Raw genomic sequence first — 26118 nt, forward strand, 5'->3', positions numbered from 1 at the left:
CCGAGCCCTGGGGGAGTGTTTTTAAGATTTTTTAAAAAGATATTTTAAAGATGTTTTTAAATTGATAAATTTTAGTCTTTCTTGTAAGCCGCCCCGAGCCCTAGGGGAGTGGCGGCATATAAGTTTAAATTATAAATAAATAAATAAATAAATAAATAAATAAATAGTTGACATTTGTGATGCTGCAATGTCCTTTATGTTTGCAACATTTAATTACTTACTTTACTTAGGCTACACCTCATTGTACAAGTATGATGGCCCTCCAAGTATAGTGTCTTGGTGGTGATTATGTAGGTGACTGTGGAGTTCTATTTGTGACTCATATGTTCTTCCAGTGTGAGGGCATCTGTTTGCAGGTGGAAGGCAGTCCCGATCAGGGTTGGCTTGACGTGCCTTCCTCTTAGCACGTTTCTTCCTTTCCCCCTCCATTCGTGCCTCTACGAATTCCACTGCATTGCTGGTCACAGCTGACCTCCAGTTAGAGTGCTCAAGGGCCAGGGCTTTCCAGTTCTCAGTGTCTATGCCACAGTTTTAGAAGTTAGCTTTAAGCCCATCTTTAAATCTCTTTTCCTTTTTCACCAACATTCCATTTTCCATTCTTGAGTTGGGAATATAGTAACTGATTTGGGAGATGGTGATTGGGCATTTGGATGGGGTCAGTCCAGCGGAGGTGATGGCGTAGGAGCATTGCTTCAATGCTGATGGTCTTTGCTTCTTCCAGCACGTCTTCCCAAGTGATTTGCAGGATTTTTTGGAGGCAACACTGGTGGAATTGTTCCAGGAGTTGAGTGTGACGTCTATAGACAGTCCACATTTTTCAGGCATATAACAAGATCGGGAGGCCAATAGCTTTATAAACTAGCACCTTGGTGTCCCTACGGATGTCCCAATCCTCAAACACTCTCTGCTTCATTAGAAAGAAATTACATCTCTTTCAACATGGCAAAACTATGGGATCCTAAAAAAATCCAGAATTTTATTTTATGATGTATGTGTATATGTTAAATGTGTTTGTCAAATGTCTTAATACGGCCAATCTATAACATGTATTGTAATTTATTTTATGTGTTCAGAGTTAAGTAAGAAAGAAGCAAAATGTTTCCTTCTGGGTTAGAGTGAATGGATCTTCAAATAACATGGTCTGCAGTTCAAGGCTTTTAAGTGAAAAAATGGTTGCAGTTGCCACTGAACCTATGCTCCTGTTGATAAACTAATCTTGAGAACAGAATGCAAGAGAAAGTATCTTCTAGTAAAAGGCCAAGTTAATAGATCAGTAGGCCACATACATTAGAAGAGGTTGCTGAAATAGCAAGATTCCATTTTGGTGCAGCTGATGGTACTGTAAATAAAAGCCCTTCAAAAAGGTAAATGTAAAAGTCTAAATTAATGGCTATGCTTTGGCAGTATTCATCCGCAGTCATTTTGCTCTTCCCTTTCATTATAGCTTGACTTATCGAAACCTTCATTGCTATAAATTGTGTGTATAAGCCAAATGACTCAATGCAAACAAGCCAAGCATTTCTGTATTACAAGACTATGAATAAAAATCCAGAAAACTCTGATTCTTTGATGCATTCAGGCTTGGCAAGTCATGGTTTGCTATAAGTAATGTTAATTTCAGATCATGGTTCCACACCCTAGTTCAAAGAACTATATGTTCAGTAGTATATTTCTACATATGATACATTTCAGCTCAGTGAAAGTCAATGGCTCATCTTCTGTGTTGCTACCACTATTCTCGGCTGGCCACAGAGATCTGTTTAAGGCCTGGCTGCCATGGCTGCATATGCAGATGTCAAAATGGGATGCACATATAATGATCAAGAATCAACAGCATGTATGTTCTTGACACTGCCTCTGGAGTCAGCATGTATTTGCTTGATCTGTGCTTGCTTTAGGCCAGACTTACATTGGAATAATGCAGCCCTAACCCACAGTCAAATCACTGTATCACAATAGCTTTCAAAACCAGAAATGCAAGAATACAATGTAAATAAATATACTGAACTTTGACCTGAATGCACATAATGAAAACCACTACAGTTTTGTGAGCATGGATATGTACTACACTGTAACTATTCTAATGGTGAACTCTTTGGGAAAACTAATTTTATAGGGAATAGTAGGTTTTTATAATTATAACATGTGCAAGCTAAGCAGCTAGAGTAGCAGTATTTATTCAGTAAAACATCATTTGATACCACCTGGGACTCTTGACAGCAGCAAACACATTTATAATTAAGAATGTGAATTATAATCTCTCCCAGGAAAGTGATCAAAATGATCACCATTATCAGAATATTAACAAGTCATGCATTTGTTTCTCCTATAAATCCCCTCTCAAAAGTTTCTGAATTAACAGTTCAATATAAACTATGCAAGCGTTCCTTCCTTGTTCAAATAAACATCCAATCATAAGAGGTTGGCCATTTTGTATAATTTATCTGGATTGTAGAAAACAAGATCATCCATTCAGGGAATTGCATTCACAAACAAGACTTGGAGCCAGTTTGCGTATGATGCACTTTGGCTGTGAACATAATATCTCCGAAGCTGCTAATTTGACCTGCTCATGTGAAGCCATACAAATCATTTGGGATCTAAAGGAGGAAGCTTAATTTTGGTACAGCATTGTTGGCCAGAAACTATTCTTAAGACATTTTAAACAAATGTTCAAATCCTACAGATACAGAATAGAGTAGGTAAAATTTCCTCATAAAGGGGATAACATTCTTACTCAGCTCTGAAGTTACAAGCTAGGATCTCACTGCACTGAGAGCAGGAGGATGGATTGTCAGTTGGAAGCAAGGAGATGTCATAAGGGGCCTTCAATAACTTTGACTCTGTCTCTTACATGTGCCAAGCTTATTCATATTGTGCCAGTGTGCTACAATCTTGGCTTCAATTTAGAGAGGCCAACAAATAACCTGCAACTTCCTTTAAGGAGTAGCATGTGTGCAAATAAAGTCTGTTGAAAATGATGCTTTACAGCTCTCTTGAATAAGCAACCTTAATTAGCATATGTAAGGGATAGTATGTTCATTGCAGGAAGCTGTGTCTACATATATAACTTGTCAGCTGAGAAAGACAGTTAGGATCTCATCAGATGGACAGGGGGAAAGAGGGGGGAAACGGAGGCAACAATCCTTCGTTCAGCTGCCTTTCCATGTCTTTTGGGATGGTTTCACATCCCATGTGGTTTCCCATGCTTTCCCTGTCCTTTCCTCATTTCCTCTTTGTGTTCCTCAATGAGGAGTCATGTAACACCTGACTCCTCCAAAGTTGCTCTGGTTTCCATTTCTCCACACTGCCGAAATGGAGCCCCACAGAGTCCCATCGGAAGTTAGCCTGCATCATGTGCTGGACTCAGTGTAGACTCATATAATGCAGTTTCAAGCTGCATTATGTGGAAGGGTAAAGCCAGTCCTAGACTGGCTTATGACCCTCTGGCTATTGAACTTTTGGAATGGCTCTGATTGCTCTCCTGTGCATACTTTTGCAAATGAACTGTTTCAGTCAAGTCCATCTATAGCACTTTTTTTGATTAACTGTTCTGATGTAGCTGCAGAAAATTGGCATTATGTTTTCTCAGCAATGCCCTGGGAAAATGCCTACATTTGAATCAGGACAGAAACTTTCCCCTTGTCATGTTTGTTTGGCCCACCCATGTGGCAGCACAAGAAACTTCTGCTTATCTTTTCAGGATGGGTAGGAATTTTATTACCCCTTTCCATAAGGTTGTTTTTTTTTTGCTTTACATGTATTGTTACGTATGGAATTATAGAATAGAAAGCAATAGATTTGGGAGTATGAATAGGTAGGAGTGAACAAGTAGTTGGGAGGGGGGCTATATGGGTAGTGATAATAAGCATCCCTAGGTGCTGATTTGGTGAAGGGTATAGCCCCAGAAATGTTCTTGTATGTAATGGGTCCTAGGGGGTTGGAAAAATCTATCCTGGGCCAGTCTGGGACACATTTTCTTTTTATTGTCAGCTAAGGAGCCTCCGGTGGCTCAGTGTGTTAAAGCGCTGAGCTGCTGAACTTGCAGACCGAAAGGTCCCAGGTTCAAACCTGGGGAACGGAGTGAGTGCCCACTGTTAGCTCCAGTTTCTGCCAATCTAGCAGTTCGAAACCATGCAAATGTGAGTAGATCAACAGGTACCGCTCCGGCAGGAAGGTAATGGCGTTCCATGCCGTCATGCCGGCCACATGACCTTGGAGGTGTCTACGGACAACGCCGGCTCTTCGGCTTAGAAATGGAGATGAGCACCAACCCCCAGAGTCGGACATGATTGAACTTAGCGTCAGGGGAAACCTTTACCTTTACCTAAGGAGACAGTTTAAAAAAGGGAAAGTTTCCTTAGGAAGCTCTTCCTAAGGAAACTTACTGACTGGGGTGTTGTGTGGTTTCCGGGCTGTATGGCCGTGTTCCGGCATGCTGTGTAGCCATCAAATGAGCTTTGTATCTCACTTCTTTTCTTACATGGTGTCACCAATAATCATTGTACCCTAGACCTAACACAGGTCTGGATATCATGATAACTCATAAGGGGAGATAGCCAAATGCTGGTACTGCTACTTTGTATGGTTTCTAAATGGAGGTTCCTCTGTTATATTCTCAAAGAGAAGAGAAATGCACTTCTGTTTTAAAGCTGAGACAAATGTATCATTGTGACATGTGAAAGAAGGCACAATCAAGCTGGTTGTGGAGAAAAGAAGACTTTACAATGTATTTTGCATCTAAATCAGCTACCAAAGCAATGTATTAACTCCTGTTGTGAAACCCGTGGTAAGGAGTGAAGATAAAATGCTTACAGTTAAAACCTTTATCAAAAGGCCTCAAGGTCTAGCGTAGAAAGCAAAAACAACTCCTCCCCCTGCCAACGACAATTGCATTAGAGTTTTGTTAAGGAATAAACTACAGTAGAAATGCATAAATCACCTTGTTAGTTCACAGTGAAGTTCTAAGAAGTGGAAAAAATGCCTTGAGGTCTGAATTAATAACATTTTCAGGAAGGGAGCTCTTATTTGGCACATTATAAAGCTTTGGCATTTAAAGCCATTATGTCCAAAAGATAGAATAGCTAAGTATCTGTAAACAGCATGGTTCCGTATTCAAAAAGCACTACTGGTTGGAGAATCAGTTACTCTCTGATGACCCACATGCCAAACAGGTAGCAAACACAGGTGGCTACCACATAGGCTAGTTCAGATAGCATTCACCCCTTTATCTTTGATATTGGAGCATGGGGACACTTAGATGCACCACACTCCATCACTTATATTTTGTGAAAAGGATGCATCTAGGGAAGAGTGGTTCTTGTACAGATATGGAGGCTTTCCATATGAACAAAAATCCTTATGCGTTAGTTTCACAACATCCCAATCTAGACATTTCCAGTTTTAAAACTCAAATTTAGAACATGAACAAGCATACAAACAGATTAAATTAACCTGATAATGTTTCAAATTCCAAACCTTCAGTCTCCTATCTGAGATACTGACTTCTAAAAATTATATCAGGGAAAGGAATTATTATTATTATTATTATTATTATTATTATTATTATTATTATTATTATTATTATTATTATTATATTTATTATCTCCCCAAAGGGGACTCAAAGTGGCTTGACATAAAAAACATTAGCACAGAATTGAAAATATACAAATATACAAAATTTCAAACAGAAATAAAGACAAACATCACTAAAAAATCAGTTAAAATCCATAAAAACATATTCAAAGTTAAAACCACAGCACACCCACACCCTAACTAGATCTTAAACACACTCTGCTTTAAAAGCCTGCCTGAATAAAAAGGTTTTAGCCTGGTGATGGAAGGACAGCAGGGAGGGGAACCATTCCAAAGTCCATGGTCAGCCACTGAGAAGGAAGGCCCTCCCTCTCGTTCCTACAAACGGAGTTAGAGATGGAGATGGCACCGAGAGAAGGGCCTCTCCTGAAGCTGTCAGAGCTTGGGCAGTTTGTACAAGGGGATACAGTCAGCCAAATATCCCAGACTTGAATCACCTAGGGCTTTAAAGGTCATAACCAGCACTTTGAATTATGCCCGATAACAAACTGGCAGCCAGCGGAGTTGCTGCAACAGGGGGGGGTTGTCTGTGTGGGGGCAAGGAGGTGTCTCCAAAAACTAGTGAGACTGGATTTCCCCTTCTATTCTGCACTTTACAAGCATTGCCTATAAACATGCTTCTGCTCTTTGTCTCCCCCAATAAAAGCATGCTGTGCTACTCTGCTTTCAGCCAAGCTGGGCAGCACAAAACTTTATTTACTTACACACAGTAGTCACAGTAAGATGACGAAAGAGCAAGAACACCTCTTAGTATCCTGCTGTTGACACCTTAGGTAATTACTTTATTAGTCCATAGGTGTCTTACACTGACTTCTAGGCACTCACTGAAACATCATCTTTAACCCTTTATGATCTTGTTTTTTTTACATGCCTTAAGGATGATCTTTTCCCTAATACATATAGTTCCAACAGTTCACTCCCTGTAGCCAGCCCCAGTGAGCAACCTGGCTGCAGCTCTTTGGACCAGCTGAAGTTTCTGAGCACTCCTCAGAGGCAGCCCCACGTAGACCACGTTATAGTAATCCAGATGGGATATAACTAAGCCAAGTACCACCGTGGCCAGATCTGGCTTGTCAAGGATCGGGGGCACAGTTGGCACAGAATTTTTAATTGTTCAAAGGCCCTCCTGGCCACAGCAGATACCTGGGCCTCTAGGTTCAGGATGAGTCGAGGAGGACACCCAAACTGCAGACCTGTGTCTTCAGGGGAGTGTAACCCCATCCAGCACTGGCCAGATCCCTATTTTCTGGTCTGCCTTCCAACTGACTAGGAGTATTTCTGTATTGTCTGGATTAAGTTTCAATTTTTCCCCCTCATCCAGCCCATTACTGCTGACAGACACTGGTTTAGGGTCAGGACAGCTTCCTTGGCATTAGGTGGAAAGGAGTAGTAGAGATGGGTGTCATCTGCATATAGTTGACACTGTACTCCAAAACTCCAGATGACCTCTCCCATCATGCAGTCCTCCAGATGTCAATGGACTTCAGTTCACAACATTCTTCACAATGGCAATGCTGTTTTGGGCTGCTGAGATTTGCAGTCCAATAGCATCTGGAGGACCACATAGTTTAAAAGAATATATGTGTGTCTGCACGGGTGTGCAGATGCATGCATGCAGATACTAGTTTGTCTGTTCAACATCTAATTCCCACTATTCCAATGGGAAAAACCCAGAAATCATTTGTATGTCTGATAGGTACAGACTGACTGTACTAACTTTCATTTCTTCTTCTGAATTATTTTCATTAAAGCTGTACTGAATTTACTTTTGTTCTCATTTACTATCATTTATTGTTCCTTTTTAAAACCAAAAATATTCTTTTCCCCTTGTGATAGATATCACCCTCTCTTCTCATTTTTCCACCAGTTAGATTGTTAAATTGCCCTTCATCAAAAGAAAACAAGGCAGAATGAAATCCCCAAATGGTCATATAATCATAAGATACAATAAAAGCAAAACAGAATGCCATCATAAAACACTTTAAAGAGCAATAACATATAAAAAGACAAACTAATTAAAATGCATGGACAGATATTTTTTTGAAAAAGTTGGCAATGAAAAACTAATAAAGTCAGAACAGTACAATACAATTACTCGTATGTGCTTTGAAAGCTACTCTAACTTCTGGTGACCTTATCAAAAACATTGGAAGTCTAACTATGCTTCTCCAGAACTCGAAATGTGTTATGTTCCTTTAGGTCAACTCCAAGTTATGACAACACTGTTCTAGCAACTTATTTGCAATATTTATTCAAATGAGGTTTAGCAGTGCTTTGTTGAAAGGCTGAGTGAGTACATCTTGCAAAGTCACTTAAGAGGTTTCCATGGATGAGTGGAGATTTGAACCATAGTCTCCCAAAGTCCTAGACCAATACACCAATCTATATGCCATATGAGATTCCACTCTTATCATCATCAGAATCACCATCTAATCATGCAGTACCGTAACTATACATTGCACTTTTCATGAATGGTTTTCAGTTGGTAATTTGGCAGTTCCTGCTCTCAGGATTACAACCAAAAAGGACACAGCACACAAAAAAGTGGGGTGGCAATGGGAGAATAAAAATGCAGAGAACTGCATTCGGGAAAGTATTGGAAAATGTTCATCTTCGCTTGAAAGAATTGAGATTTTTTATCCCCATCCAAAGTGTAAACATTGTAAAAACTCTAGTGAAGCACTGCCAATCAATAAAACCAGTTCTGAGTGAGGTGCAGTGCTTGTAAACTGACAGCTTTTTCTTTCTTTTTCTTTTTTTGCAGGAGAGCAGATTATAAAAAAGGATGATGCTCTGCGTTTCAGGGCACTTTCCAATACTTTGGAATAATTTGGAATAATTTGAATAATTTAAGACATTATCCCACACTCCCCCCCCCCCCCCCGCAATCTTAACACTTCTAAAACATTCAGCAAGAGCATTTCTCCCTGTCTCCTGTCCCCCCTGTCCCTTAACAGTTCCCTGAAGAAGTATCACAGAGACTATCAAATGATGCAGACAGGCCTTCGCCTATCGGTCTGTGAACCTTAATCAGGGAACTGTTTTACAAGTGTTAAGAAACAGGATACAGGGAGAAATTGTCTTCTGGGCTCATGATTCAAGTGGAAATCAGAGAAACTGGGAAAAGCATGTGGGATTGGATGTGTCAGATTTGCCCTTGTTGAATCTTTTCAGAGATGTGGAGTAATGGGCGTTCCTATGGGTGACTGACGTTTATCTCCCAAAATCCTGCTTCATGAGCCCAGCATGATTTTTTCCATTAGTTTAATCATTAGAAATACCAAAATTTCAAGACATCATCACTTTGTTTTTCCTGTCATTTCTCCTTCATGGTAATCTTGGTTTTCGAAATCGCACTCCTGCTTGCTTGTTAAGTTTTTGGATTTCTGCAACTGAGAGTAATGAGATTTGGAGGAAAGGAGAGGAGCCCAGAGAGGGGGGGTCTGCCATAAGAATGATGCCTCCTGTCTCCTTGACAGTAAGAGTAACAGAGGAGCCCATGAAGAGAAATTGCATCTCCTGTCTCTTCTACAATAGAGACTGAAGAGGAAAATACAGTATCCAAGAAGTGGTGCCTGTCTTAAAAATGGTGCCTTGGGTTTCTTCTAGAGTAACAGGACTGATGGGGAAAGTCAAGAAACCCAGAAATGGTGTCTGTCTTAAGAATTATGCCTTGGGTCTCCTGGTTGAGGCGGGAGGAGGTGATTCTGTGTCTTTGGGATAAGAAAATTCTTCTTCTTCTTTAAAGATGGAATCCCACACAGGGAAAACGATTTTACATGCAAGAAGACATTTTTCCATGCTTTCCCCAGCTCCTTCTGATGGCATCCTCAGTGGTCTCACTCTCTGCTAAATCAATTTCATGTGATGATGCTCTGCTTTAAGTTTCAGAAAGGAAATAATATTTGTTTACATAAGGATCCAATATTAGATTTTCAGCAAACACAAAGGGATATTTCTTTCACAGAGCAAAGGAAGTTGCAGCAGATGTAAATTTAGAAATATTTACTAGGGCTGTGCAAAATTATTATTAGTCCCATAAGGCGTTGCTAATTTGTTAGATTCGTGCAAATGAATCACTATTAAGAAACATGCAAAGAAAGGGGGAGAAAAATTTAAGAATCAAAACACCCACGTTCTCAATATCAGAGAGCACAATGAGGGCTGCAGTAGTCTAATCATCTCTATATATAAAAGAGTGATGGCATCACGGCGACCCACAAAACAACAAAACTACAGGCCCCCCAACCTCGAAATTTGACAACACAACCCATCATCCATGGCTCTAGGTTGATACAACAAAAAGAAAAGAAAAATAAAGTCTTAATTAGAGAGAGAGGAATAATTGCTTTTATCCAATTGCTGCCAGTTAGAAGGCTAAGCTCCTCCAACTTGGCCTCCTAGCAACCCAATAAAAAATAATAAAAAACACTAAAAAGTAATTAAAAACACTAAAAAATAATACTATAACAGAAAATAACTAAAAATAATACAAGAAAATAATAAAATATAATAAAAGATAACTTACAATAAAATTTATTAAAAAATACAAATAACGTCAAATAAAAATTACAAAACAATTTTTAACCAATACCACCACCACTTTGCTACAGCAACGCGTGGCCGGGCACAGCTAGTAATAAATAAAAAGATTGAATCTGCAAAGAGGACTTAAGTAAGTACTGTATGTAATAGTATAAATTTATTATTTATTTTATTTATTTCCAGCATTTATACCCCGCCCTTCTCACCCGGGGGGACTCAGGGCGGCTTACAACAGTTGGCAACATTTAATGCCAAGAACATAATAATAAAACAAAAACAGTACATATAATCAATTAAAACTATAAAAATACATCATTAAAATACTTTATAACAATTAAAACATATGTAAATTAGATCCATTTGTCTTAAAAGCTCATGCTTCAGCCTTCAATCGGACCATGTCGATGTTATTGTATTACTCATTAAAAGCTTGTACACACAGCCATGTTTTCACAGCCTTTCTGAAATCCAGAAGGGTTGGGGCTTGTTGGATATTTGTGGGGAGGGGGTTCCACAGCCAGGGAGCCACCACCAAGAAGGCCCTGTCCCTTGTTCCCACCAGCCGCACCTGCAAGGTAGGTGGGACCGAGAGCAGGGCCTCTCCAGATGATCTTAGGGATCTAGCTGGCTCATATGAGGAGATACGTTCAGATAAGTAAATGTAAATGTTTGCTAAGTTGAAGTTCTATGATTGTGTGTCATAGACATACTGTTAGACAGACGTTCAAGGGGATTGCTGTTGTGGCTTTTTGGGGATAAATGTTTTTGTTTAAATTTTAAAAATCCCCCAAAATCAGTCGATGTGTAAATCTTTCTGAAATTTCTGGGAATTGATGCCCTGGTTATCTTGCGCACTGCATATAAAATTCAAGTAGATAGCTCTTGTAGTTTATTTAAAAAATATTGTTTGTAAAAAATTGAAAAAATCCCCAAAGATTAGAGGATGAATGCAATGTTCTGAAATTTGGTGGGCTAACAGTGGAAAATGTGTAGTACAATTATAACAAGTTTTATCATGATAGTTCTAAAATGAGGGAGAAATGATCCCCAGAAGTTTCCCCACTTGCTCAATTACAAAAATGTTACTTCATTATACTGTGGTTACAAAAAATTTTAAATTCATAATTTTGGAAACACTTCCAAAAACTATTCATTCTCTTCCTCAATTTTGTAATGAGTACTGAAACTTGTTTTCATTGATCACAAAGCCTTATATTTACCATTCAGTGCCTGGGGATGGTGATACATGCCAGTTTCTGTATTGAAGAACCTAGATAGGGATCAGTTGGTAGATCCCTGGATGATTGGTAGTAGATTAGCAAGGTTTCTGAATATCAGTCATTTAACATTAACAGCAGTAACGTTACTCTTCCTATTCCACTTTAATTTAAGTGCAGCCATTAGGAAGTTAGAACTGCTTTTATGTAGAACTACTGTTCAGTTCTGCAGCCTTGTGTGGACCTCAGCCTTCCATTTGAAAAGCTGAAAAAATGATGTACCTGAATTTTGCCAGTCTTGGCATCTGATAATCCACACTGACCAGAGCAAGGAAAAAATAACATTTCTGTCAAATCTAGAATTATACAATCTCATGTTTTCCAAAGCAAAGAAGAATATTCTCAACAGTCTTTCATAGCTTTTGAAACATAGTTTTCATCTGAAAGGTACAGCTAATAGGCCTGTGTATTGTGGCTGAACCTCAATCTGTTTCTGCTGGCTGGATTCTGGTAGATCCTTGTATCCATTTTCATGCATCTCCCAAAATGGGAGGGTAACCGGATAGATGTTTGTCATCTGCAAATGAAAAATATGACCAAATACGGCCCATTGGTGGCAATGGGGAACTTACAAGGGTCCTCTTTCCGTTCCTGGGATCCTTTTTTTCCTGTCAAAGGAACCTGGATTTCAGCAACAGGGTTAAGAAAGCACCCTTCCTGGCATCCTTTTCTTTTTTCCCTTCAAGGGAGGCTGGGTTTCAGCAACAGGGTTAAGGAAGCCGACACAGTTTACTTAAGACACATCTTTGCATGCCAAGTGATACCAAATAGGGGAGGAGGAGCTGTGATTGACTGCTGCATGGTCCCATAATGGATGAAAAAACATGATGGCTGAACTCTTCCTGTTATGGCCATTCAACCCAGCCAAACAAACTGGATTGACCGAAGGGAACTGACCACTCTAAATCTGTGCACAAGCCTAAGAGTTTATCATCCAGAATGTCACTAAATTGAGTTTCCACTTCCTATTACTAAAAAATATACTATCTTAGAATTTGGCAGCATTTGTTCATCCATTGCATTTAAGTTTGCCATTAAATTGCTCATTAAACCTCAAGCAATGCAATGTAATCCTTGATACCAGCACTCTCCAAAGGACAATTAGAAGGAGTACTATGACACAGAGCAATGGAGACAATTATTTCTGAAGTTACTAATGCTAATTAGCATATGGCATCTAAGACAGCTGCTGATGCTTCATTGCTAAATACTGAGGGACTAATTAGTGTTTGATGTTAATTAGTTTCTTCTGCATGCACATTGTCCTTAGATGTAAATGCACCATTGCCACTGGACTATTAAAAACTTGGCCTGTGATTCTCTTGCAGTAATAAAAGGTACTTAAACCTCATGGGTGCTGCTTCTATAAAATGTAAAAATTCCCTTTATTTATTATTGTTTCTTACTTATATATTGCTATTAACAATGCAGGATTTTACAGAATACATATCACTACCATAAAGAAATTATACTCTAAAATCAAAAATCTAAAACCATGTGAAGAAGTAGTTGGAATAAAGGGAGATAAAAAGGGTAGTTTAGTTGGTGCTTAGTCTTAGTTACAGGCTGAGTTATAGTACAACATGGAAACTAAAGGATTGTGGGAAGGACGTACTTAGGATAACAGAATCATGGAATCTTAGACTTAGAAGGATTTTCAAGGGTCATCTCATCCAACCCTATGCCCAGCACAACTACATCACTCCTGAAAGATCATGATTTTTAAGCAATCCCTGTATACATTGATCCAACCAAGCATCTCTTGAAAATACTCCCCCTAAAAAAATTCCAAAAAAGAAAACTTCTTTTTATCATTTTATCTAAGAGAAAGCATTTTACTAAGCCACTGTATATAATGAGACTTGATTATCCAAAGACTTTGGTATCCACAGGGATTCAGAGAATCAAATCCCAGTGGATACAAAGGGCCCACTGTAATAATCCTTGAATAGCAAAATGTAAATGGTTAATCCAATATCATGCATAGTTGGACATAACTCTGGTTTTCATAGAAACGTATGTCTCGTTTTCTGAAACAGCACATTCAGACTGCTAAATTCAAAAATAGAAACAGGTATCACTGCATGACATATGCTTTTTTAATTGCACCAGTCATACTGGCGTTGGTGAATTACAAATAACAACAACCCCCCCCCTTTCCCAAAGCACAGAATCCTCTGAAACATTCAAATATTTGTTACTTCTCTCCATCACTTCAAGGTAAGGGCATACCTAGCTAAATGTTGAAGGACATGAGGAATTGTTTGGAAATAGTCTTAGCACACACAGGCCCACGAGGGAAATATTCCTGTTGCTGTAAACTAACCATCTGTCTTCAGGAGCTGCTCTTCTAAACAATCTGTAATGACAGCTATAGGCAGTTTTCTCAGATGTCATGTCACTCTAATAATTACATGTGGCACTATGATGACAAATGCATCTTATTCCTTTAAATTCATATAAAAGTGCACCTAGCAAACAGCACAAAGGCATACACCTATTTTTATGTTCACTGTCCAGTCAGGAATTGACTCCTTATGATGACATTTTCATCAATAGTTTGGACATATAGGAAAACCTGAACTTTCTGTTTCATTATGTGTAATTGATTGAGTATTAGAGGCTTTAAAACTACAGCATATTTACAGAAATTTCAATTTTCTTGTTTTTATATAGTTGTCTTCTGACAGGAGCAGGGCATGTGCGTGATCCACCATCCCAAAGTCCTATAGCAATAAGTAGACAACAACAGGCTGGTAAACGACTACTTAATTCTCCAAATACCCTCTAGGGCAGGAGCTGGCATTGTAGACTTCTGATCCAACACTCCCCAGGTACAAATATACCAACCAACCTTCCCTGCCAGCTCCCTGCAGAAATCCTTACAATGCCTTGTTTTTAATCATAATTTCCACAAAGTGTCCAATAATGACCAGAACATCACTTCTGGTTCTACAAAAAAAGAAACAGATAGTCTATGTGAGTCCAGAAATAGCTGAAAATGATATCTAGACCCTCCACATGCTAGTTTTCCTAACAAAGTGATTCAATGCAGCTTATAGAGTGTTGAAACCAGAAAAGATTTAGCCATACAAATATGTGTGATTTATCATATTATATTCTTCTTTAAAAACAATTAAGCAATCTAGATTAGTAATTCCGAAATTGTACACATTCAGCTCCTAGAAACCTCAGAAACTTTGTCAATAGTCAGGAATACAAGGAGGAGTCCAAATCACTGGAAAACCAAAGTTTGGGAAAAAGCTTTCTATCATATTAAAACAAATTGCAAAAAAAAAATCAATTCAAATACAGTAGAGTCTCACTAATCCAAGCCTCGCTTATCCAAGCCTCTGGATAATCCAAGCCATTTTTGTAGTCAATGTTTCCAATATATCGTGATATTTTGGTGCTAAATTCATAAATACAGTAATTACAACATAACATTACTGCGTATTGAACTACTTTTTCTGTCAAATTTGTTGTATAACATGAAGTTTTGGTGCTTAATTTGTAAAATCATAACCTAATTTGATGTTTAATAGGCTTTTTCTTGATCAGTCCTTATAATCCAAGATATTCGCTTATCCAAGCTTCTGCCGGCCCGTTTAGCTTGGATTAGTGAGACTCTACTGTATATAAAATTTACTTTAACAACAATTAAAGTGTTTATAGTATTTAAACAATTAATTTTTAATAAAATAAGGAAAATGAGACACAATTAAAAGTATGTAGTTAGTTTCTAAATGCATGATAGAATAGGAATGTCTTCACCTGGCAGTAAAAAGAGAACAATGAGGAATCTACCTTAGCATTCAAAATCTGAGAGCAGCTCCTCAAAAGGCCTTTTGCCTTATAATCACTACAAATGGCTAGGAAGCCTCTCCCTCAGAGGTCAAATAGTCTGGACCTGAGTCATATAGGTTGTAGCCAGAATTTTGAATTGTGTCTTCAAAAAGACCAGTAGTCAGCTTTGTCTGGAGATGTGCAGCAACATGGGAATTGTGTGCTTGTAGCCTATACCTTTTTTAAAGCTAAGTCATTGCTGCTGTTGTTGTTATTCTCCTCCTCCTTCTCCTCATTTCCCATCTCTTTCTCAGTTCAGAACTCAAAGCAACTTGCAATTAAAAACAAACATAGGTTTTCTTTTCAACAAAAGTTAAAAAGAAAGCAAACTATCAAAAGATTTACATCAAAACATAAACTATTAAAAAGCAATGAATCAAAAAGTCCAACACATTATATAAGGCCTATTTCTTCCTTAAAACTTGATTCTCAGCAGGAACAAGGTCTTCACCTGCCTGTAGAGAGACAGTAAGGAGGGTAGCTGTATAACCTCAATGGTAGTTTCTGAAGAATTTTCAAAGGCAATCCACAGTCACAAAGGTTTGTCCAGTATTCAAAGAAATATAAATTCTGGTATTTTTTTTATCTCTTTCCTTTGCTTTCTATCTACCTTTCTCAGACCTTTCTTTCTACATCCTTTCTGTACATGTTACTCCCCCATAATCCTAGTTGTTAAAATAGGATGACTGGGCTTGTTCTTTCTCTATTAATCATGATGGGCAGGTTTGTAAAGCAGTTGCTGCTGCCAGTGATATTACAGGTTGATATATGATCAAGCTCAGAAACACTTTCAAAACCCAATAGAACACCAATAACATTGTATCCTCCCAGGGCGCTTCCATACAGTGTCAAAATGTGGATCAAATAAGTGGGGCAAAAATTGCAGGATATGACAGCAAGTCCAAACACAGACTTGTTAGTTACGGTAAATGGTCCCTTGCCATCCTGAAACCTTCCTTTGTAGTGAATTATATAAATCCACAAAATGGATGGGGGACATCCAGAGGAAGTTTACTTTTATTTTTTAATGTGTTGGACCTTATGCTGGACTCATGCAGATATATAAATGTACACAAAAGCAGATTTCTTATTCTTTCTCTCTCCTCACCCAACTGTACATTCAAGCTCTGTTTAATATCATAAACATCAGAGCAAAAGAGAGTTCTCATTGTAATTGCTTTCCAATTATTCTTCCATTTAGCCACCTGTGTGTCCGTGGCTCCATTTTTTGACAGCCATGATCAGCTTTTTCAGGACTTTAAAATGTGCACGTGTACTGGAGCAGCCCACACACCAGCATATAGAAACAAAATCATGTGTTTTTCTTGATTGAAGGGATATATAGTCAAGCAAATATGCACATTTTTTTTGGCTCGAATCATTATTTTCAGCTGTTAACCCAATTCAGTGAGCATTTTCGCGAAATGACATGTAACCACCCCCCCCCCCTTTTATTCCTGTTTCTTCTAGAATTTATGGCATGTGTAGAAGAGTCGCCAGCTTCACCCCACACTTTCTTTTTCAAGATAATCTAATATTCGGAAAAGACCATATTGGGTTACTGTGAGTTTTCCAGGCCGTGTTCCAGAAGCATTCTCTCCTGACATTTTGCCCACATCTATGGCAGACATCCTCAGAGGTTGTGAGATCTGTTGGAAGCTAGGCATGGGTGGTTTATATATCTGTGGAATGTCCAGGCTGGGAAAAATAAATCTTGTCTGTTTGAGGCAAGTGTGAATGTTGCAATTGGCCAGCTTGATTTGCATTGAATAGCTTTGCAGCTTCAAAGCCTGGCTGCTTTCTGCCTGGGGGAATCCTTTGTTGGGAGGTGTTAGCTGGCCCCGATTGCTTCCTGTCTGGAATTCCCCTGTTTTTTGAGTGTTGTTCTTTATTTACTGTCCTGATTTTAGATGATCCCCCATCTCTTGGTGTGTCGTTTCCTTGTGCCTGGAGGGTATGAGGAGGAAGATATGAGCAGCTGGGTAAGTTTTAAAAACTTTTAAGGGCTTATTTTGGTGCTTGGAGGGAGTTGGTACCCTCTCAGTTTTTTGGGCTCCTGGAGTCCAAAAAAAATGGGTATGACTGTGTGGTTTGGGCCTATATCTGGCAAAACCCAGATCCTACCAGGTGTTTAATTAATTAGGAACAAAATGAGGAAACCCTGTTTTGTTTCAAATGAATTCTGTTTTACCAGAGACATCATTTGGATGCCTCCACTGAAACTGAGACAGGTCTTGGTTTTAAGGCCTGTCTGGATGGGCCCAGAGACAGAGAGCGATTTTAAAGTACTTTTACTATGAAATCAATTATCATCAAGCTTTAAAGTTTACATGCTGACATGAACATTGCTGAGTCCCTGCACAGTGAAAGTTTACAAAGCAGTACAGAATGCCTTCCATTTTTCTAAAAGTGCAGTAAACAAATGCTCAACATTGCATTCTATTTTTGCTTGTTTGTGCCAAAGCTGTCAAGTGCATCTGCATATATAGCATGTACACATACATTACATCAAATCTCAACCCATTCTTGAGTATGATAATTGACCTTTTCGTAGAACAATAAGCAGGCAAGATTACGTTGTGCTGATATGTGTTTATGCAAAGTGAAGCACAAATGCTAGTGGTTACTGTGGTAACACCTGCAGCTAGGAAATGCCAGACCTGCAGATCTGAATATCCTGAGCTGAAGACATGATTAAAGTCTCCAAATAACTGGGTAGGTTATAGCAACAATAGAGGGAAGCACTCAGTGTCTGCAACAGTAGAAGATATTACCAGCTGAGACAAGCAATAGATTCTGCTTTAGAAGCATTTTCTCACCTGTCTTTGCAGCTGGATAATACGATAATGGCAGCAGAGGCAAAAATCAAGACTTAGGGGATTTAGGAATGCCAAGGAAAAATAATTTATTAGCAGACAACTTGCAAAACAAGTCATTTATAATAGGAAAGCCATAGTACAGAATGTACTGTTGACACTTAAAGAGGCTGTTATCAAAATAATCAGAACCTTTTTCTTTTCTACTGGATAGCAACTTTGATTTTTCAATGGACTCTCTGGCTAAGAGTAAAAAAAAAGCTCTGATGTTTGTTTCTTACTGAATTATCTGAAACTGAAAGAAAAAGAAGCCTTCATTGTTTTCTACTCCAGGAACACTATATTCAATCCAATATAATATAATATCCAGTTGTGGATAGTTAAGACATGACATTTCCAAAAAGTGTGCATGTCTTCTGTATAAAGATAGGTACCTTACCTTACATCCAACAAGTTAAGGCGTGGATCTTTCCCTTTCCTCTCTTTATACTCACAAAAGTCCTGTTATGTAGGTTAAACTCAGGGCCCTTCCAGACATGTCCAGAATGCAGGACTTGTCAAGGGTTTACCTGAGGCATTTAAATGGCGCCTCGGATAAGCCTGGATTAATTCGGAGTAAAGTGGGATTTTCCAGTTTACTCTGGATTAATAAAACACCTGGAAAGATCTGGACCTTAATGTAAGATCCGAATCTTTCAGGTGTGGGACCTGTGAGAGTTGGCTCCCAGGGACTACTACTGTGACCTTGGGGGACAATTCCCACTGCGATCCTGGTCCTTAGGGTTCCAAAAGCCTGAAGGACCAGTATGGCAAACCTGGTTGAAGTAGTCTGCAGTGCTTTTCCTGTTCCTTGATTTGTGTTTGGGTGCCGGGTTTGGTGGTCCTTATGCAGACTTTACTTGTCCAGGATAGGTAATCTCTCAAGGTAACCAAAGCTATTTCTGTTCCACAAGAAGACCTGGAATGAGATTGAAATTAATGTAGACAATTCACATTCCCCAGCAATGCCTGGAACTAACAGGTCACCACACATTTTACTCAGAAGTTCACTATTGGAGATTGGCCAGTAATGATAGAATCTTTCTTGTTATGGGAAAGCATTCCTCAGCTGTTTGTCCAAAGCTCAACTGCAGCCATCTATTCTTTTATAGGCTAGGGGAAGAAGAATCATATGGTAGGTTTAATCAAGGCTGCAGCCCATTTCCTTAGTCTGCATACATTGTTACTGGAACTTCAATACAACAAAAATATGTCTACTGGAACTATACCTAGAGTATAATTTAGAAAATATGAAGAATTCTTATCTTCAAACTATTGTGCATGTTTTGTGGAGTGGTTTGTATTCTATCCACATGAGCCATAATATAATTGATTCTTGAAACAACACTGTTGGACAACTCTGAGTGGAAGTAAAACTAGCAGGAATTTCCCCCTCACTGCCAGCAATGGAATATGTTGTTCTATAAGGTGTAGCCCAGTGGTTTTCAACCTGGGGTCCCCAGATGTTTTTGGCCTACAACTCCCAGAAATCCCAGCCAGTTTAACAACTGTTAGGATTTCTGGGAGTTGAAGGCCAAAAACATCTGGGGACCCCAGGTTGAGAACCCCTGGTGTAGCCTGTGTTCAACTGGCCACACCTTTTTCACCAATGTTCCTTTAGTCTGTATCTCACTTGTTCATCATTAGCAGCTCCTAAGATATCGGGGATCTAATTTGCTTCTACTCCATGGGAGGGATGTTCCATAGTAATTATGCCCACCACCCTGGTCAATTCTCCACTTCACAGGTCAACCAAGATTTCAGTAGTATCACCTTCCAAGACAACAGGAAATCTCAAGTGAAAAGGATCCAGGCATATCAACTTCCATCTCAGCTCTATATCCCAGTTCTATATCCCAGAATATCAAGGCAGAAAATCCACAATATCTGCTTTGAACTGGGTTATCTGAGTCCACACTGCCATATATTCCAGTTCAAAGCAGAAAATGTGGGATTTTATTCAGCTTTGTGGAAGGGGCCTTAATCAGCTCCCACCCTTCCAGACGTTTTGACTTCCAGTGAATCTAAAATCTTATCATGTAGTCATCTGTTTATGGCAGTGGGATTACAGATATCTCCTCTATACCACAGTCACCACCATCTCATTCATCACTGAAAGGTAGTTCCAACATGAGTTCTGCAACCCAATTGGGACCAGAAATCACTTTGGAGAGAACTATGAATGTCATATAGGTCATGAAGTCACACTCTGGATGTTGATTTCTCTTAGCACACACATTGAGGGGACTCCAGCATGACCATAACTCTGCCTCACTTATTTTTATAAAACAATTAGATAGCTACATTAATATTGTAAAGAATATATTTTAATGCAGGTAATTTAAAGTTTTGTGTCAACTGTTTCCCTATAGAAAATGGTTATCTGAAAAGCCCTACCTCCACAGTCAGTCATTTTGGAATAAAATAGGCCTGTTTGTAAACAGTTTTTCCCCCATAGCTCTAAACATTGCTTAGTTCCAGGTGACTGGTTTTGATCTCTGCCACAAGAAGATCATCTACTAATTCCTTCTGGGATGCTTGGATGCTGCCTGCTAAGTTCCTTTTAGTAAGCTTTGACAGCATTCTCTCCAATTTCATTTTATCTAAAAGTTAAAGCTGCCTTCAGAAAGAAGTTGTAATGTTTTTGTTGTAATATGGTCCCAGTCTTCCTTATTACTTCTTTAAACATTCTCAGGATAAGAACTGCCTAAAAAAATAGGTTGGACCCTGGAGTCATCCTTGAATAACTGCATACTTTGCCAAGGGGCTCATTATGATTGTGCTGGGAGGCTGAGAAATTTCATCTTTTGATTTCTCCAAATTCTTTATTGGTATCAGTCTAGCTTTCTGTCCTATAGTCAAACAAGAGAGAGGCAGTGAGAGGTCATATAAAATACATAAGGAATAAAAACAACAACAACCATGAAGCCATAAAACTCTTGTTGAAGAGATTGATACCAATGATTAAACAATGGACAAAATCGACAATATCAAGTGAGGATAGAGCTGTGGCTATTTAATACCAGTCTACCTTTCATGTGACAGTCTTCACCTTCAGCTTGCAGTGTGAGCTTTTCTGGTTGCTTTGAGGCTGTGTAGGAACTTTTTCCCTTTTCCCTTCTTTTTGTTTTGCTTACCTCATACTGTTTCTAATGGGACTTAGATGATTAACTCAGGACAGTGTCTTTGAATAGATTGTTTCTAGCAGGTATCAAGGATGGTGGAGGGAGGGATGAAAATCTGGTGTATCATTTGCTACTTTTTTGGTGAAAGGGTGGCACTCTGGAATGAGCTCTTTAGGTTCTATGACTTGGGAGGTTGTGAAGTGGGCTGTGCTTGGGGGTAACTAAGGGCGTTTATTCTCTATTGTAAAGTCTTTTGACTTGAGAGAGTGTGCCCTGAATTTGCTTTCCAGAATATGATTAGCAGAGCCGGCCCTAGGTATTTTTCAAGTGTAGGCGAACAGAATTTTGGCACCCCCCCCCCAAACCAATCACTGAAAAATAAAAGCGTTGGATAAGCAAAAATGTTTGATAATAAGGAAGGATTAAGGAAAAGCCTATTAAACATCAAATTACATTAAGATTTTACAAATTAAACCCTAAAACACCATGTTTTACAACAAATCAACAGAAAAAGCAGTTCAATAACTTGCGGAGGCAGGCCGCAGGAGACAGGAGCTGCCTCGATAGCGCCCCCAACAAGATGGCGCCACAGGCAACTGCCTAGTTGGCCGGGTGGTTGAACCGCCTCTGATAATTAGTCAGATTGAACAATCCATAACACTGGATTATCTTCAGGGTCAGATGTTTCATCCAAGGGACTATGAGGAAAAGGACATGTGTTGACACCTGGCCTCAGACAGCCTGCATTGGTTGCTCCTCTCTTCTTTTGCTAATCCAGAGGCATAACTCAATTAAACAGGGTTAGGTCAATATAATGGTCCTTATGTCTGTCTCATAGCTTTAGGATTGGTATTCAGTCCTATGCTATTGTCTCTTGTTGGTTTAATAAAACTGGAAAGGTTGCTAGATTAAACTGATGCAAGCATTAGTTTATGCTTCTGTATATTTCATAGGCCATCTCACAATAAAAGAAATTAGGCTACAATTTGCCAAAACATAAGCAAAACTCAATGTGTTGACCATTAAGTTGAGAGAAGATGCTCTGTTTTTTTTTTACTTCTTAGTAAAGTTCTGATGGTTTATTGAACCCTTTGTCAAGTCTTTGCTAAAAACTACTTAAATTTAAAACAGTTAGTGATGTGAAACAACAGATGCAAGAGACAAAAAACTTGACTGGCAATGTAATGTGAAATGCAATAGTGCTCTACATTTTAGCATCTTGTAAAGCATAAGGAGCAGTTGAACCATGTTATTATAGGGTACATTTACTGCTGGTATAGCATCACTGCAGTCAATGGAGCCATGACAGCTGAAATATATCTCTTGTTTGATATATTAAGTAGAATGACAATAATTAAATACTACAGCTTCAAAATCATTCTTCTTTTTTAGTGTGTGAAGAAGGTTACTACTTAGGCTTTTGCCAGTTATTTCCAAGGTATTTCCTGAAATGAAAAGCTTCCAAAATTGGATTTTTTTAATCTGAAGTTGACCAGTTCCTGCTAGCACCTCATTCTTTTGTATTTAGAGACTAGGTCATAGATAATTTATGTGTACCCTAGATAATTTATGTGTAAATTATATAGTATATGATTTTTAAAAATCTGTATTATATATCTACTTATATAGCACTTAGATGGCTCTCTCACTTAATTCTATCTATGGCTGAGAAATAAGATTCCCCACACCATGTTCACTTACCTGCAAACATTTGTACAGCATGTAAAAGTGACTGGGAAAATAATAATATCATATGTTGACACCTCTTAAGAATAACAAGTATGAATTAGAGTGACACAGATATAAAACAGTCTGTTTCCAAAGACTTCTCTAAAAAGTCTCCATAAAATGAAGTAATCAGGAGAATGGGTGGGAAAAGGAACAGGTATTCTACTTTCTGAGAATAGTGTCCGGTCTTTTCACAGTTGAAAAAAAAACAAATATTTGGAAAAAAATGTATTAAAGTAATATATTTCAGTCCAGTGATCATTACTAACAGAAATGTTGAAAATATTTTCAGAGAGCATTACACCAGTGGTTGTCAACCTTTGGTTTCCAAATGTTTTTGGCTTTAACTCCCAGAAATTCAAACCAGCTTACCAGCTGTTAGGAATTGTGGGATCTGAAATCCAAAATAGAAAAATCAAGCATGGCTCATTTAAGCAAAAGATGGGTTATCCAGGAAGGACAGACCTGGAATCTCGAGTCTGTTTATAATTTATTTAATTTACTTAAGCAACCTAGTTGGCTGTTTTCAGGTTCCTGTGTCTTTCAAAAACTTTCTCCAGCAGGAAGGGGGAGGGGGATCTTAAGCCCTTGCCTTAAACCTGTGTCTCCTCTAAAGGGAGAAGGGAAATGATAGCAGGAAGGGAGGAATATTAAGCCCTTGCTTTAAACCTAGGTCTCCTGTAAAGGGAGAAGAGAAAGGAAAGGGGAATCTTAAGCCCTTGCCTTAAACCTTGGTATCCACTAAAGAGAGAAGGGAAAGGAGAGCAGGAAGAGGTATTTCTTAAGCCCTTGCCTTAAACTTGGGAAACCTCCCCCCCCCCCGCCTTGTCACAAATGGGCCAGATTAAAATAAATCTTTCAGTTTCCCAGGTGGAAAATGGATTTCAGTTCTCCCAAATTTGGGAGGCTCCCAAAAATAAATTGGGGCTCTCACCAAAATCCGGGAAACCGAAATGGATCAAGGTTTACCTGGATTGCACAAGCTTAATTATAATTTTCTTCCTGGAAAAAGTGTAGTTACAGATTTTGAAAAAGAGATATTGAGTTATTATTTTTCCAGAAGGAAACACAAAGTAAGAATGACCAAGGCATCATTACATACCAACTCTTGGATGAGGTCATAGTTCTTTATTCTACTGTTCTCTCCCTTCTCTCATTGTCAGAATTAAGCAATTTCTGTTTCGGAAAAGCACAAAAAAAGTAATAATTTTGTTCTTTTTGTGTTTTTTTTTTCTGTTCAGTATTTTAAAAATCAGTTATTCATCCTGCTAATTCCATGCATCCCTCTCTCAATCTGAAAATATTTCCTCATAGTGTATTTTCCCCCATGGTGTAGTTGTTTTAAAGATTATAATTTTAATAGATTTCAAGTGACTGGAGGGCAATTATCAAATAATGGAATATAATTGTAATAAATGCATGAAGTAGTAAAGCTATTATAGCAGTTGTCAGACTCACTTTCTAGAGAATCTTTTGACTGAAAAGATTTTTGAATGTTCTAGCAGAGCAGTTGGTTAAATAATGGGCAAAGCAATAGATTCAATTCCATGATTTATAAACCTTTTTTAAGCATGAAAATGAATACAGTATACAGGTGATATGTTTCTGGACTTTGTATGGATATGCAAAATTAAGAATAGTAATGTTCCATATGGAAATGTAAGAACATCATGCTATGGCACCTCAAAATGCCTAGAAGTGACATATTTTGTCAGCCGCAGATAAATGGAACCATAGCTACCAGGCCTCGGGATACAGGGGTCCTACTGTATTAAAGAATTCAGTTCCATGTTGGTGAGCCTGTTTGGCAGTTTTGAATGGAGCCACAATCTTTTTCTTCACATGAAAGATGAAGCAGCATATTATGCATCAAGTGCAGGTCAAATCCTATCTTGAGTTCTATGGAATGCCATTCAGTGGTGTAGTGGAAGGAGACCTGCCATTTGGAGACTTTTGACTGTAGGTGCAATTACATTATTTGCTGGAAGGTCAGGATAACTGCATTGACAATTAAATGAGGTGACAACAAAACTTGCAATTTGCACTATTGCTTGTACTAGAGGTGTGTGAAGCGGCTGAAATCTGATTAGTAATTTGTTTTGGCGATTCAGATGGCCTCCATGTTGTTTCGTAAAGATTTGGAGGGGTCCCATTCCTATTAGTAATCTGAATCTCCGAAGCTTTGTCATTGTTTCATTAAGATTTGTTCCATTAGTGGCAATGGGGAAAATTTCGAGGCTTGTTTCTCTGTCATTTTTATGGCTATCAGGATAAACCCTGGCACACTTGTAGGCAATGTTTACAACTTTAAGCTTGCCTAGTTTTGGAATGCTTCAGTCATCCACTGATTTTTAGGAATTTTTAAAAAGGTTTTTACAAATCTATATATATATATATATAAAGAGTGATGGAATCGCGGCACTGAGCAAAACAACTTAACTACAGGCCCCCAACCTCGAAATTTGACAACACAACCCATCATCCACACCTCTAGGTTGATACAACAAAAAATCCCGTCAAAAACCTCCAGGGGGCCTTAAAACCCCAGCCGTCAGCCTGGCTGGAAGGCCCCATGGTGGTCGGAGGAAAAGTAAAAATTGTCAGTGGCCCGAGCAGGTGTGGAACAACCCCCCCCCCCCCCGCGAAGAGCCACCGCGGCCTCCTCCATGCGCCAGAGGCCGTGCCCCCCCCAAAGAGCCACCTCAGCCTCCCGCCAGCCGGAGGGAGGCCGCAAGGCCCCAAGGTTTCTTTTTTTTTTTTGGATGTTGAGGCCTGCAGAGCCGAAGGCGGGGGGGGGGGCTTCCAGAAAGCCCCCCCCCCGAAGACCACCGCAGGCCTCAGGTCGGCCCCAGCCACGAGAGAGCCGGAGCCCGAACCTTCCCCCGAAGAGCCACCTCTACCTCCCGCCAGGCCGGAGGGAGGCCGCAAGGCCCAAGGTTTGTTTTCTTTTAACAATTTATTTTCTTTTGGAGATAGAGGCCTGAAGGGGTGGCCTCAAGGCCGGGAAGCGCTGCAGCACCAAGGAGGGAGGCCGCCAGGCTGCAATGTTTTGGTTTTTTTTTTTTAGATGAAGGCCTCCAGAGGTGGAGGCAGGGGTGGCCGCAAGGCCGGGAAGAGCCCCCCCCCCCGCCGTGTCTTAAAGGGTCC

At 39.2% G+C, this 26118-nt stretch overlaps 1 long non-coding RNA gene across 2 annotated transcripts in view; it reads left to right on the forward strand.

The window, feature by feature from the left end:
• The window catches only part of LOC103278550 (uncharacterized), a 145668-nt gene that overhangs the window by 42991 nt on the left and 76559 nt on the right, over window positions 1-26118 (forward strand). For both annotated transcript variants that reach the window (XR_010006066.1, XR_010006065.1), the window contains exon 2: window positions 17174-17245. This is a non-coding gene — a long non-coding RNA (uncharacterized LOC103278550). The remainder of the gene's footprint in view (window positions 1-17173; window positions 17246-26118) is intronic.

This window comes from Anolis carolinensis, chromosome 4 (genome assembly GCF_035594765.1).
Source record: "Anolis carolinensis isolate JA03-04 chromosome 4, rAnoCar3.1.pri, whole genome shotgun sequence".
Classification (NCBI taxonomy): domain Eukaryota; kingdom Metazoa; phylum Chordata; class Lepidosauria; order Squamata; family Dactyloidae; genus Anolis; species Anolis carolinensis.